The sequence below is a fragment of the Brachycentrus maculatus genome, unplaced genomic scaffold (assembly GCF_059751285.1).
Source record: "Brachycentrus maculatus isolate JH-2025_06_01 unplaced genomic scaffold, ASM5975128v1 h1tg000144l, whole genome shotgun sequence".
Taxonomy (NCBI): Eukaryota; Metazoa; Arthropoda; class Insecta; order Trichoptera; family Brachycentridae; genus Brachycentrus; species Brachycentrus maculatus.
The window spans coordinates 3,365,105-3,377,500 of NW_028280897.1; positions in this window are offsets into that span (position 1 = coordinate 3,365,105).

The window sequence follows — 12,396 nt, forward strand, 5'->3', positions numbered from 1 at the left end:
GTCCATCTGTAGCAATTTACAAATCAAGAACAAGAACATTAGCTTTCATTCGACTTGGAATATAGTTCATTGCAATAAAGACACTGGCATCTTCATTTTGCGAACTATTGTCGTCGTAATTTTTACTCTTCTTAGTTTTTGTTGTTGTTTTCTTTTCATTGTACTGGCTTTTGTTAATTTAGATTTTTTCATTCAATCTAGTTTTTTCTTGCCCTTTCTTTTTTTCTCCTGCTTCTTGTAATTCACCCTTGCAAGGAGATGTCAAAATTGCTGCTTTCCCTCTTTTTCTTATGGATCTTTTCTGTGCTGATGTAACTTAAGGTAAAGGTATCTTTAGGTGAAGCACATTCGAAAAAAGTTTTAGATTGTCTAGAACCTGCGAGGGTGTCAGACATCCATGAACAACCAGGGCGTTCAACATCAATGTCCATATTTGTAACCTTTTGAAGAGTCTGGGAAACTAAAATCTTAGGGATTTTGGATAGGTTACAGATTCTGGTCATCGTGTTTTCAAGAGTTTTGTGAACTTCTACTAAGGTTATACTCGGTCGTACATTTGCGAATGGAGTAGGATTGTGATTTTTCTCAGGCGTTATTTGAGAATTAGCTGTGCTTAGAAAAAGTTTTCAGTTGACGTAGTGAGTGTAGTGTCTAACTCGATATTAGTTCAGTGAGGGCAGAAAATTAGTCAAAATTTGTCAGATGCCCTTTTATAACGCATTTTTCCAGTAATAACAGTTTCTACACCTTATTCCATATTTTCTAACAAGCGTTTTTGTCTGTCAGTTTTTCTGACCTAATGCCGCATCATATCTTTAAACAATATAAATAATAAATTGTAATAAAGTCTCATATATCTTGAAAAAAAATTCTGGGGACAATGGGATATCCCATTCCGCCCCACCCCGTTCTGCCCCAATATGAACGTTTGCATTTGATGTCTAATAAAACGATTTTAGAAAATTATATTACACGTTAAATGTATTATATAGTAGGTTCTTAGGTTTATTGTGAACCTAACTTCTCAACATAAGGCAGTAATTATTGATTGAGAGAACTCACACTGGATAACGAATCATTATCATGATGTGACTAATAAATTAGCATAAAAAATTACAAGACTTTTGGTAACATTCTTATTGAAATCTGTAGAGAAGTAAGGGAGATATGAAGGTTTAAACTTAAGATATTTTAATAAAACGAAAAACGGACACCGCTATTCGTCATAAAATTTCACGTCATCGGGTGTGTTATGGAGCGTATCCCTTTATTATCTGCTTTATAGACCTGTAATAGTAGTAGTGTGGATTCGTTTCTGTGACGTCATTCGTTACCAACATACGAAAACAACGTTTTTACGAAGGTGAATTTTGCAAAAGATAATGATCAATGAAAATATTGATTATATCGGGTGTTATAAACACAAAACGAGTCTTACACGTATGTTAAATTAAATATTCCTCCCGAGTGATAATACCCTATTTAATGGTTAGGATTGTTTCAGTAAAGTACATTCTAATTTATTTAACTATTATCTTTTTAGTAAAGTAAGAATTTAATTTAAGTAAAAGAGTTTTGTAAGTGTCAATACACTATATTGAATTTGACATCGACTATCGACATTCTATTGAGAATGCAAGAAAATAGACTGGCTCGTATTGGTCTTGGTCAAGATAACCCAGACCAAACCCAGTGATGTATTTTTCATCACGAACACCCAGACCAATTGAAAATAAATCTTTCTTGAATTTATTTTCAAACTGTCGGGAATCGAACCCGCGACGCCAGTTTCGCAGTCGAGTGTCCCAACTACCCAACTACGCCACGGCGCCTGTTTCAACAAAGATGAAGAAGAATATGGAAGTCTGTGCATTTACGGGGCTTACGACCGTCATAGGCTGGTTAAAGTGATCACTTTACACACGAGTAACATTCACCAATTCTGTCCATGATTGACAATCACACTCCTCGAATTCTTGGAAGTTCTTAATATATGATCTAATTTCGAAACATGGTACTTGAATCACTAGAATTTTCACAAGAGACATCTATTGGTGAGATGAACAATTTTTTTCATTGAGCAGAAACTCTCATATTTGTATGTGAAGTCTGAATCCTGGATTATAATAATACAATATATATGTGAAATGCCAGAAAATCTAAACTAAGAAAATGTCAGTCAAAATGTTGTTATCTGAACTATATCTTCTTCATGATTTGTGGACTTGCTTTTTTCTGCATAACGCCCAACCAATGTCAACTGACAAAATTTCATAATATTTGTCGAAATGTCACTTTTTAAATAATTCACATTTTAAACGAGTTCAGGAAATCCCTTTAACACGGTAAATCGGAATTTTACGCATTAATTTATCATAAATAATAATAGTACATGGGGTTGGCACCGTACGGCCAACCCCATTGTAGACGACTCCGGGCAGACCACCAAAGAGATGGATCGGTAGCTAGGAATCGACATAGCAGGAGGCTAATCCCTCTTAAAAACAGGCCACAAGACCTACACCAAGAAGAAGAAGAAGAAATAAAAAAAAAATAAAAACGAAAATAACTAAAAATTGAAATGTGAACTATCGGGCATTCAGAACGACGGTGGCTGGAGGCGTTGGTGATGTGGTGCTACAGGGTCAGGGATTCATCGGTCATTATCCCAAGGAAAAAAAAAAGTTTTCATAAAAAAACGACTACTTATTTTTTAATTGTATTTTTTTTAAAATATTAACGCCTTAAATGGGCTTTCACATAAAATGCATAATAATTAAAAATACATTTGACACGTAATAAAATATATTTGAAAGTAGAGTCTAAAAAAATAGCTAATATATATATAAACATACATATTTTGTTACATACAACACAAAAATAATAATTGACACACTTTACTTATGTAAAAAAATATGTAGAACACGTAAAAAGTAATACTAAAAGGAGAACACACAAAAAATAAACTTTCAAAACATTATTTTATTAATAAATGGTAAAATGTTAAAAATAGCCCAATCCTCACAAATTCCCCAATCGAGTTAAGATTCCCCACAATTTGGGGAATTCCCCACAGATTATCAACCCTGCTCTTTTCATTCTTCATAAATTATGGCATCTTATCATACATTTTCAAACCCAATTAAATTAAGTTCCAATAATTTCCAATAATAACCCAATTAATTTCGACATTAAACAATTTTGCGACTCAATTTTTTTTTCAAAAATGGCATTCCTATTTTATCCTTATTTCTATTACCATGTTCATGATTTTTTTTGTTAAAAACTATTTTTGTGTATTTGGGTAATTTATCGTTAAAAATTTATATACAAAGATAAGCAGATTATATATTAGTTTCATTTTTATAGGTAACCAGTTAAGTTCTTCTCTCGTTTTTTCCATATTATTTTATCTATTTTTCTTAAGTACTATTCTTATAGCTTTATTTTAAATAATCTCTAATTTATTAAAATTTTCTTCATTTGCCAAAAATAACACTGTTGAGCAGTAATCTACATGTGCAATAATTATTGTTTTATAAATGCGCCTTGCAGTATCTTTATTTAACTTAATCCTTAATCTAAGAAAGAATACTCCCTATATAAGAATAATCCGTAAGAAAGAATTTTTTTTATAAATATGTTCAAAATTTGCATTTAAGGTTAATTGTGAATCCAATATTATACCCAATTTGTATAATGGCGCCAACTGTACAAGCGGCTTCTCGGTAATGTTGCCAGGCTTGCAATTTTCACTGTTATTCGAGTACTTGCATGATAAAAATACGTAAATAAAGTTGCCAGTTTAAAATTTTGAAAATCATAGAGCCGCCAGATGAAAATTCCGAAATCCCGGCCATTACCTCGCTGAGAATCGATAATACGGAAAATTTCGCACGCAACTGCGTCAGGCCGCCAATTGCGGAGGCGTCGAAAGCATTGTTAGCTTGGCAGGCATGGTCCTTAAAGTCGCATTATAAATTCAATACATTTAAGCATCTGCGCATTGAACGCTCGCAGTACTTGGTACGCCACAGTCTACCGGGGGACTTCGCGAAAACAACCATTCAACAAGTGTCCCATTCTTGAAAGAGGGTGTGCTTTGTATTTTACCTCGAACGCTCGAGTGTTCGAATATACCACCCCTACGCGTCGCGCTGTACCCATGGATTAATCGCTAACAAGTAAGAAAACGCGGTATTTCCCCCCGCTTTTAAACCGCGCTCGTTTGTTCTTCGGACGAGCTTTTGAGAAAAAATCCAGCTGCCAATCACTGAAGGTATTTTTTTTGTATTATATTTTCCATTACTGTATTATTGTCCGTATAAAACTACGTAAAAAATAACCCGCCATGTGTTAAACAAGACTTAATATTCCGTAAAATATGTTGGGGTTTTTTTTCCCCTTTGTCTTGGAAAATGGATTGTTAGCGCTTTTTATTACTTTATTTGACTTAAAACCTAAAGTTTGAACTTTAAAGAGTCATTTAAATGACTGTATACTTTTTCCGGTTTATCTTTAACTTTTTTTCCAACTTTTAAGTATTTTTTTTCATCAATTCGTCATTACGATACTTTCTGTAGAATCAATCTGAAATCAAGTCTCGGATATTTATAATGGTTTTATAAATATGTAATACACGCGGAAATTACTTTAAAGCCCAACAAAAGGGTAAAAACATAAAGATGATTGCGTAATATGATATAATACACAGTTCTTTGTTCTTTATGTTCTTCTTCTTCAAAGGTTTTCAGAACTTCCTTCAAAATTGTTTAATATATGGTGTAACTGACTAACTAAGGTATAAAAGCAACAAGTGAAACGACCAAATTTTAAAAATTTTTCTTTGTCATGGTGCTGATAAACAGATAGTCACCAGTTTTTTTTTTTTTAAATTGGATTTTTTAATATTTTATTTTATTTTCCTATTTTACTTTTCAAATTTATTAGATATAGCATACAACTGTTGGTTTATAGCAACAAGTGAAATCTCCATACCCTAAACGGAATTCAGTATTCCATACAATATGTTTTTCTCTTTGTTATTTTCCTCACATAAGGAGCGTTAAAACAGATTATCCCGAGTTTTTCAAAATGAATTTATCATATTTATCAATCACCAAATGACCCCTTATGGTCTTACAGAAAACGGCTTATCATTCCAACATAGCCGCCATCTTTTTCATTTTTTTCGTCTTATTGTTATTACAACAGTTCTCTGTAGAATCAATCTGGAATCAAGTCTCGGATAAATATCCATACCATCCTAAATAGTATGGTTTTATAAATATTACACAAGAAAATTACGTAAAAATCCCATAAAGGGGTCGAACACATGAAAATGATTGCGTAATATGACATATGATGTAATACACAGTCCTTTGTTCTTTATGTTCCTCTCCTTCCTCAAAAGTTTTCAGTCTCCAATGCATTTTTTTTTCTTCTTCTTCTTCAAACCCTTCTTCTTCAAAACCACACCTGATTGTGCATAGGGCACAGCATCATACAAACGCGGTGTTGTCTTGATCGTACACATGAAGTAAGGTGATCAGCCCTCCGTTTCAGGTACCAGTCCAGGGTAATATTGAATAAATATTAGAGTGAAAAATCACTTATATTTATTTGACCCCCTGGGAATCGAACCCGGGACCTCCAGTACGGTAGCCGAGCGTGATGACCATTATACTGCGGACAAATGGTCAAAAATGCATTTTTAGCCAATATTATTATTTTTCTACAATATGTTATGTAGGTGTACATCTTTCAAACTTATTTGATATATCGTGTAACTGTATATATATAAAAACAAAAAATTAAACGACCATATTTTTGATAATTTTTTCTTTGCCATGATGTTGAAAAACATATTGTCATCAGTTTTTTGTTTAAATTTTTAATATTTAATTTAATTTAAATATTATTTAAAGAAAAAACTTCGTTTTTTACCACTTAAGTTTTATTATAGACTACATGTTTCAGAAGTTAAACTTCCATCATTCAGGTCTGTATAATAACTAAAATATCAAATATATAAATTGTTCTATAAATAAGGAGAGGGGTAAGTAAGGGGAAGGGGTTAGTCAAGGAACGGAGTTTGAAAACAAAGGAAAAATGGAAAGCAATGGCGAAGAATTTTGAAACAATATATTATTTAATAAATTATTATTAGAACTCAGTTTTTTTTGTATTTCTAAATTTTCAAGATAATTCATAATTTGGCCTTACTCAAGTGGTAAAAAACGAAGTGTTTTCTTTAATCATTGTAACATGTCTTACCACAAAGTTAATGCCGAAACAATAATTAAAAAAAATATAAGTATATTTATTCCTATTCAAGCCTTCAATTTTATTTGATATACCGTTTGTATAAAAGCAACAAGTGACACTCCGTTACGCAAGACAAACTTTAATATTACGTATGAACCATATTGCCCATTTAGTGCAACAATGACGTAATTACACTTTTTAAAAAAAAAGTTAAATATGTCAAAATGTGCGGAAAGGCTATTTGGATCGAGAGGATCATCGACATAATTGATTTTGTGGTGAAATGTGTCATTGTGGAATCGAGTAAAATGGCGCCATTTCTGGCGCTACAACGTCTGAATTGCATCTCCTGTAATATTTATAAAAGTGTAATTACGCCATTCTTGCACCAAATGAGCGATATGTCCTTCTCACTGTCGCTCTCTATATATAACGATGTGCGAAAACGCATAGTCCCGGGTTTTAAAAAGTTGATAATATTTATCATTTGCCCTATAGTTCAAATAACTTCATTATATGCATAGCGGCGTATCTTTCCTACTCGGCCGCCATCTTTTTTTTAAGTCTTCATTTCGACCTTCTCTGAATAAATCTGGAATCTAGTTGTTTATTTAATGAATTAATTAAATTTAATATAGTTTAAAAGAAATTACAATTTAATACAATTTCTATACACTTCTTCTTCTTCTAACCTTTATCCGCACCCAATTGTGCATAGATTGTGCATTGATCGTTAATTAAATAAGACAATGTGATCCTCCTGCGCTTCAGGTAATAGTCCAGAGTAATATTAAATAAATATTAGAGTGTAAAATCACTAATATTTATTCTCACCCCCCCTGGGAATCGAACCTGGGACCTCCAGCACGGTAGCTAAACACGCTGACCATTACACCACGGAGACGGACATGTACTTATGCTTGGAGAGAGATTTTTTTTGTTATTTTGTTGATAGTGTCATGTTATACATTAAAAAAAACATATTACAACTACTACTACTACTACTACCATCACGCCGTTTCCCCGCAGGGGTAGGCAGAAAGGATGGAACGCCACACTGTTCTGTCCTGACATACACTCCTCGCCTCCTTCACATCCATACATCTAGTCATACATGCCCTCCGATTACGCAGACTTTCGACACCGTCAGATTTTAGGTTCTGATTAATTTGATCGTGCCAAGTCTTTTTCAGTCGTACTCGTTCCGTTTTCCCTCTCACATTCGCCACATTTTATTACTCATTCTCTCGCTACCCATTCGCTCCACATATTCACAAAACATATTACTGGGGAACATATCGCTCACTCCTTTCATGAACGTCATAAATCAAAAATCGTCAATTTTCAGTTGTGCATGTTTTCAGAATGCCCAGAAAATGTACTATATCCCAGCAAAAGAGGCATATTTTTAACTTAATATTTACCCGCTGCAGGGCAGAAAGTGTTGTTTTTGTATTTTGAAGAAAATGTATTGTTTAATTATTTTTTTAAATATACTAAATATTTTTCAAATGGAGCAAAAACCTTCAGGTTTTACCTAAAATTATCTGTTGCACAGTCAAAAGTTCAATTAGTGGCTTGATAGTTATTTTTAATACATCGTATTATATTTTTAAACTTTAAAAACGTTGTCTTGAAAAATCTAGTTTTTTGATTTATGACGTTCTTGAAAGGAGTGAGCGATATATGTATATTTATGCGGTATGAGGGAGTTATCTTGTTTAGTTTTCTATTGTATAGTCTGTATATGTTGCTAGGGTTCGTTAAGTTTCTTTCTTAGGGTGGTGACTGACCGGAGCCATTTCGTCGTAACGTAACATGTTACGATGCGAGCATTCAGGCAGTCAGTACAGCGAGCCGAGCGCACCATCCATAGTTTAGGATGCTCGCTGATGCTCGCCGCGAGCGATGTTACGACGTTACGTTACGACGAAATGCTCCGGACAGTCTTACCACCCTTAGATTGTTTGTGCCTTTTATATTATTCATTTTTAAAGGCAGGCTGTTGAATCTTGTATTCCTAAGTATATGTCCGCCTCCATAGTGTATTGGTTAGCACGCTCGGCTACCGTACTGGAGGTCCCGGTTTCAATTCCCAGAGGGGGTTCAAATAAATATAAGTGATTTTTCACTCAATTTATTCAATTTTACCCTGGTACCTGAAGCGGAGGGCTGATCACCTTTTCTTCATATGTTAAGGATCAACATAACACTGCGTTTATATGAAGCAGTGCCCTATGCACTATCGGGTGCAGATAAGGGTTTTAAGAAGAAGAGTAGTGTATAATATATTGAGTGACGATTATTTACATTTTTTTGCTTTATTATTATTACTATTTTAATTTATTACAAATATAATATTTGAAAATGATTTATAATTTAATTTTGTACTGACATTTCTGGGTGGAACTGCATTTTATAGAATAAAATAACAACTATGTAGTTTCTTCAACATGTATTTTATTTGACCAGCAACCGGGTTTCTTCGTAACCGAAATCATCAGACTGATGTCGGTTACGACAAAACCCGGTTCCTATTCAAATAAAATTAATGTGGGAAAAAACTACATACTTAGTTATTTTATTCTACTATTAAGTATTTTCTGCAATACCTGCTCATAGCATATATGATTGCATTGAAATTATCTGCAGAGCGCTGCTTATCTCGTTTCGATAAGACTCAAAAAAATCTTCCGGACTCAATTCATACGTAAACTAAAGAGTACATAGTGGCTCGAAAACAAATTAATCTAGACGTGTTTACATACAAAACAAGACCTAGTTCGCTAAAATAGGAAAATTTGCCCGCATTACAAAACATTTTGCGTTGTTACATCACGGCATGCCTGAAAGGTTGTCTTCGGGTCAAAATTTATATTGAAATTTCAAATTCCAAATAGTACAATACATGACCTCACTCCGTCTTCATATTCAAAATATTTAAAATACAAAACATATTCTGAAATAAACTCATTGTGACGTACTTAACCTGCAACTAAGAGCTCCGAATGTTCCCGCCACTTTCCAGGCCCGGTTTAAGAACTCTAGGGCAGCTTGTGCACTTCACGGAATTTTACCGTCCGGCAGTTTAGCGTGATCGAATTAACGCGCGACGTGTTCACGCACCGATCAAGAGCTCTGATCCGATGAAAGATGGACAAAAGCACAAGCCAATCATCGTTTTAAAACGCTAACTGACGTGCCGGACGGTAAAATTCCTTGTAATTCCGTGTAGTGGACAAACGCCCTAAGGGCGAAAAATTCCGCGTAATTCCGTGTAGTGGACAAGCGCCCTTACTGTCTACCCTTGCGGGAAGCGGTATGATGGTGAGTTAGTTAGTTTTGATGATAATGTTTACATTGTTTTCTATAAACTTTATACTTTTGCGATCTTCTAAGTTGTTCTTTTTTCCATTGTATTTTATATACACTCCTTTCAAGAATGTCATAAATCAAAAATCGTCAACTTTCATTTGAGCATGTTTTCGGAATGCCCAGAAAATGTACTATATCCCAGCAAAAGAGGCATATTTTTAACTTAATATTTACCCGCTACAGGGCAGAAAGTGTTGTTTTTTTCATTTTGAAGAAAAGGTATTTTTTAATCATTTTTTAAATATACTAAATATTTTTCAAATGTAGAAAGAACCTTCAAGTTTTTCCTAAAAAGATCTGTTGCACAGTAAAGAGCTCAATAAGTGTCTTGATATTTATTTTACATACATTGTATTATATTCATAAACAAAAAAAATAGATTTTTCAGGAGAACGTTTTTATAGTTTAAAAATATAATACAAACTAACTTAGTTAGTTAGTTTGTATTATATTTTTAAACTATAAAAACGTTCTCCAGAAAAATCTATTTTTTTTGTTTATGACGTTCTTGAAAGGAATGAGCGATATATCTGTGGTGACACGGAAGTCTGCTATATGTGACATGAACCTTGAAGGTTTTCGTAGACTCCACCTTAAATTTTGGAATACAGATGAAATAAATCAATATACAAACAGATAGATAAAATCACACAAGTATCTGAATATAACATAGTGTTAAAATTTCTAAGGAATCGGTGAATAACATTAGATTAAAGATCTTGTATAAAAATTTACATATTTAAAAAATATTGTATGGAATATATACAATCAATAATTCATAGCATTATTTATTTTTGGTACCTGTACTGACATGAGATTTTTATCTCTCGCAATACTTTGTTGCACAAAACAGAGCATTAGATCTTGTATAAAAAATTATATTTACATTATTTGTGTGTAAGATATACGTAACATAATTTTTAGCATTACATATTTCGCTCACTCCTTTCAAGAACGTCATAAATCAAAAAACTTGATTTATCAGAAGAACGTTTTTAAAGTTTAATAATATAATGCAATGTATTAAAAATAACTATCAAGCCACTTATTGAACTTTTTACTGCGCAACAGATCTTTTTAGGTAAAACCTGAAGGTTTTTTCTCTATTTGAAAAATACTTAGTATATTTAAAAAAATAATTAAACAATACCTTTTCTTCAAAATGTAAAAACAACACTTTCTGCCCTGAAGCGGGTAAATATTAAGTTAAAAATATGCCTCTTTTGCTGGGATATAGTACATTTTCTAGGCATTCCGAAAACATGCACAACTGAAAATGGACGATTTTTGATTTATGACGTTCTTGATAGGAGTGAGCGATTTATCTTTCTGTCTCGCAGTTCGCTGTTGCACAAAATAGAGATTAGATTCTGTACAAATATTGACATTCACATGTTTATTTGCATATAAGATATACATTAAATGATTTTTACCATTATTTATCTTTCAGTACCTGTGCTGACATGAAATTTTCATCTCTCGCAGTACTTTGTTGCACGAAATAGAGCTTGAGATCTTGTAAAACAATTCACATTTACATTTTTATTTGAATAGGAGATTTACATTAAATAATTTCTAGCACTATTTATTTTTCGGTATCTGTGCTGACTTGAAATTTTCATATCTCGCAATACTTTGTTGCACAAAACAGAGCTTGAGATCTTGTAAAACAATTCACATTTACATTTTTATTTGAATAGGAGATATACATTAAATAATTTCTAGCACTATTTATTTTTCGGTATCTGTGCTGACTTGAAATTTTCATATCTCGCAATACTTTGTTGCACAAAACAGAGCTTGAGATCTTGTAAAACAATTCACATTTACATTTTTATTTGAATAGGAGATATACATTAAATAATTTCTAGCACTATTTATTTTTCGGTATCTGTGCTGACTTGAAATTTTAATATCCCGCAATACTTTGTTGAATAAAATGGAGCGATTTTCTGCAGCCTTGAAAAGTGACGTTGTTCTGGAAACATATCGATTTGTTGTTGATTCATGCACTATCTCGGCACGTGAGCTTTCTAGGTCGGAAGAAATATAAAACTTAGATCTGGGTCGAAGTCCGTGTAATAAGTGATATTGCGACCGGACTTTAAAGGTGCGTCCTGATACGAATGAGTGCAATTATGAGTGCAAATACAAAGGAAGCGAATGCCGCAAGTTCGAATACAAGGATGCTTGTTATAATTGATATTTTTAATTGTCTTCTATGCGTGTCATATCAGGTCCACTTGAGAGGAATTGTCCTTGTCTCTGATCCTGATCCCCGTCCGATCTCGTATATTCCGGAGCCAGGAGATCTGCATTCTGCCCACACCTCGTCGACCCTCTATTTTGACTTTTACGATTAAGCGCAAAAGCTCAAAGCTCGATTTAAAAAAATTATAAGTAAACACTTTTATAATACCAATCATTGAGTTTTATTTCATAACACATGGCTTGTTTCGACTACAGTGCTTTTTCATTTACAGGTGATATGTGAAAAAAAAAACAGTTTTTTGTTGTTTATTTTATACTTATCGCCTGTGAATGAAAACAACTGTAGTTTTCGAAAGTAGTCGTGTGTAATGAAATAAAACTCAATAAATGGTATTCTTAAGAATTGTATTTTATGTATTAATTATTATTCTTGTACTTATTTACGAGGATTGACCTACGTGGTTGATATGAAAGAGAGAAGAAGACCCAGATATTCTTTTTCATCTATGTTGAGATTTAAAAATATAATATGAAAAATAACTC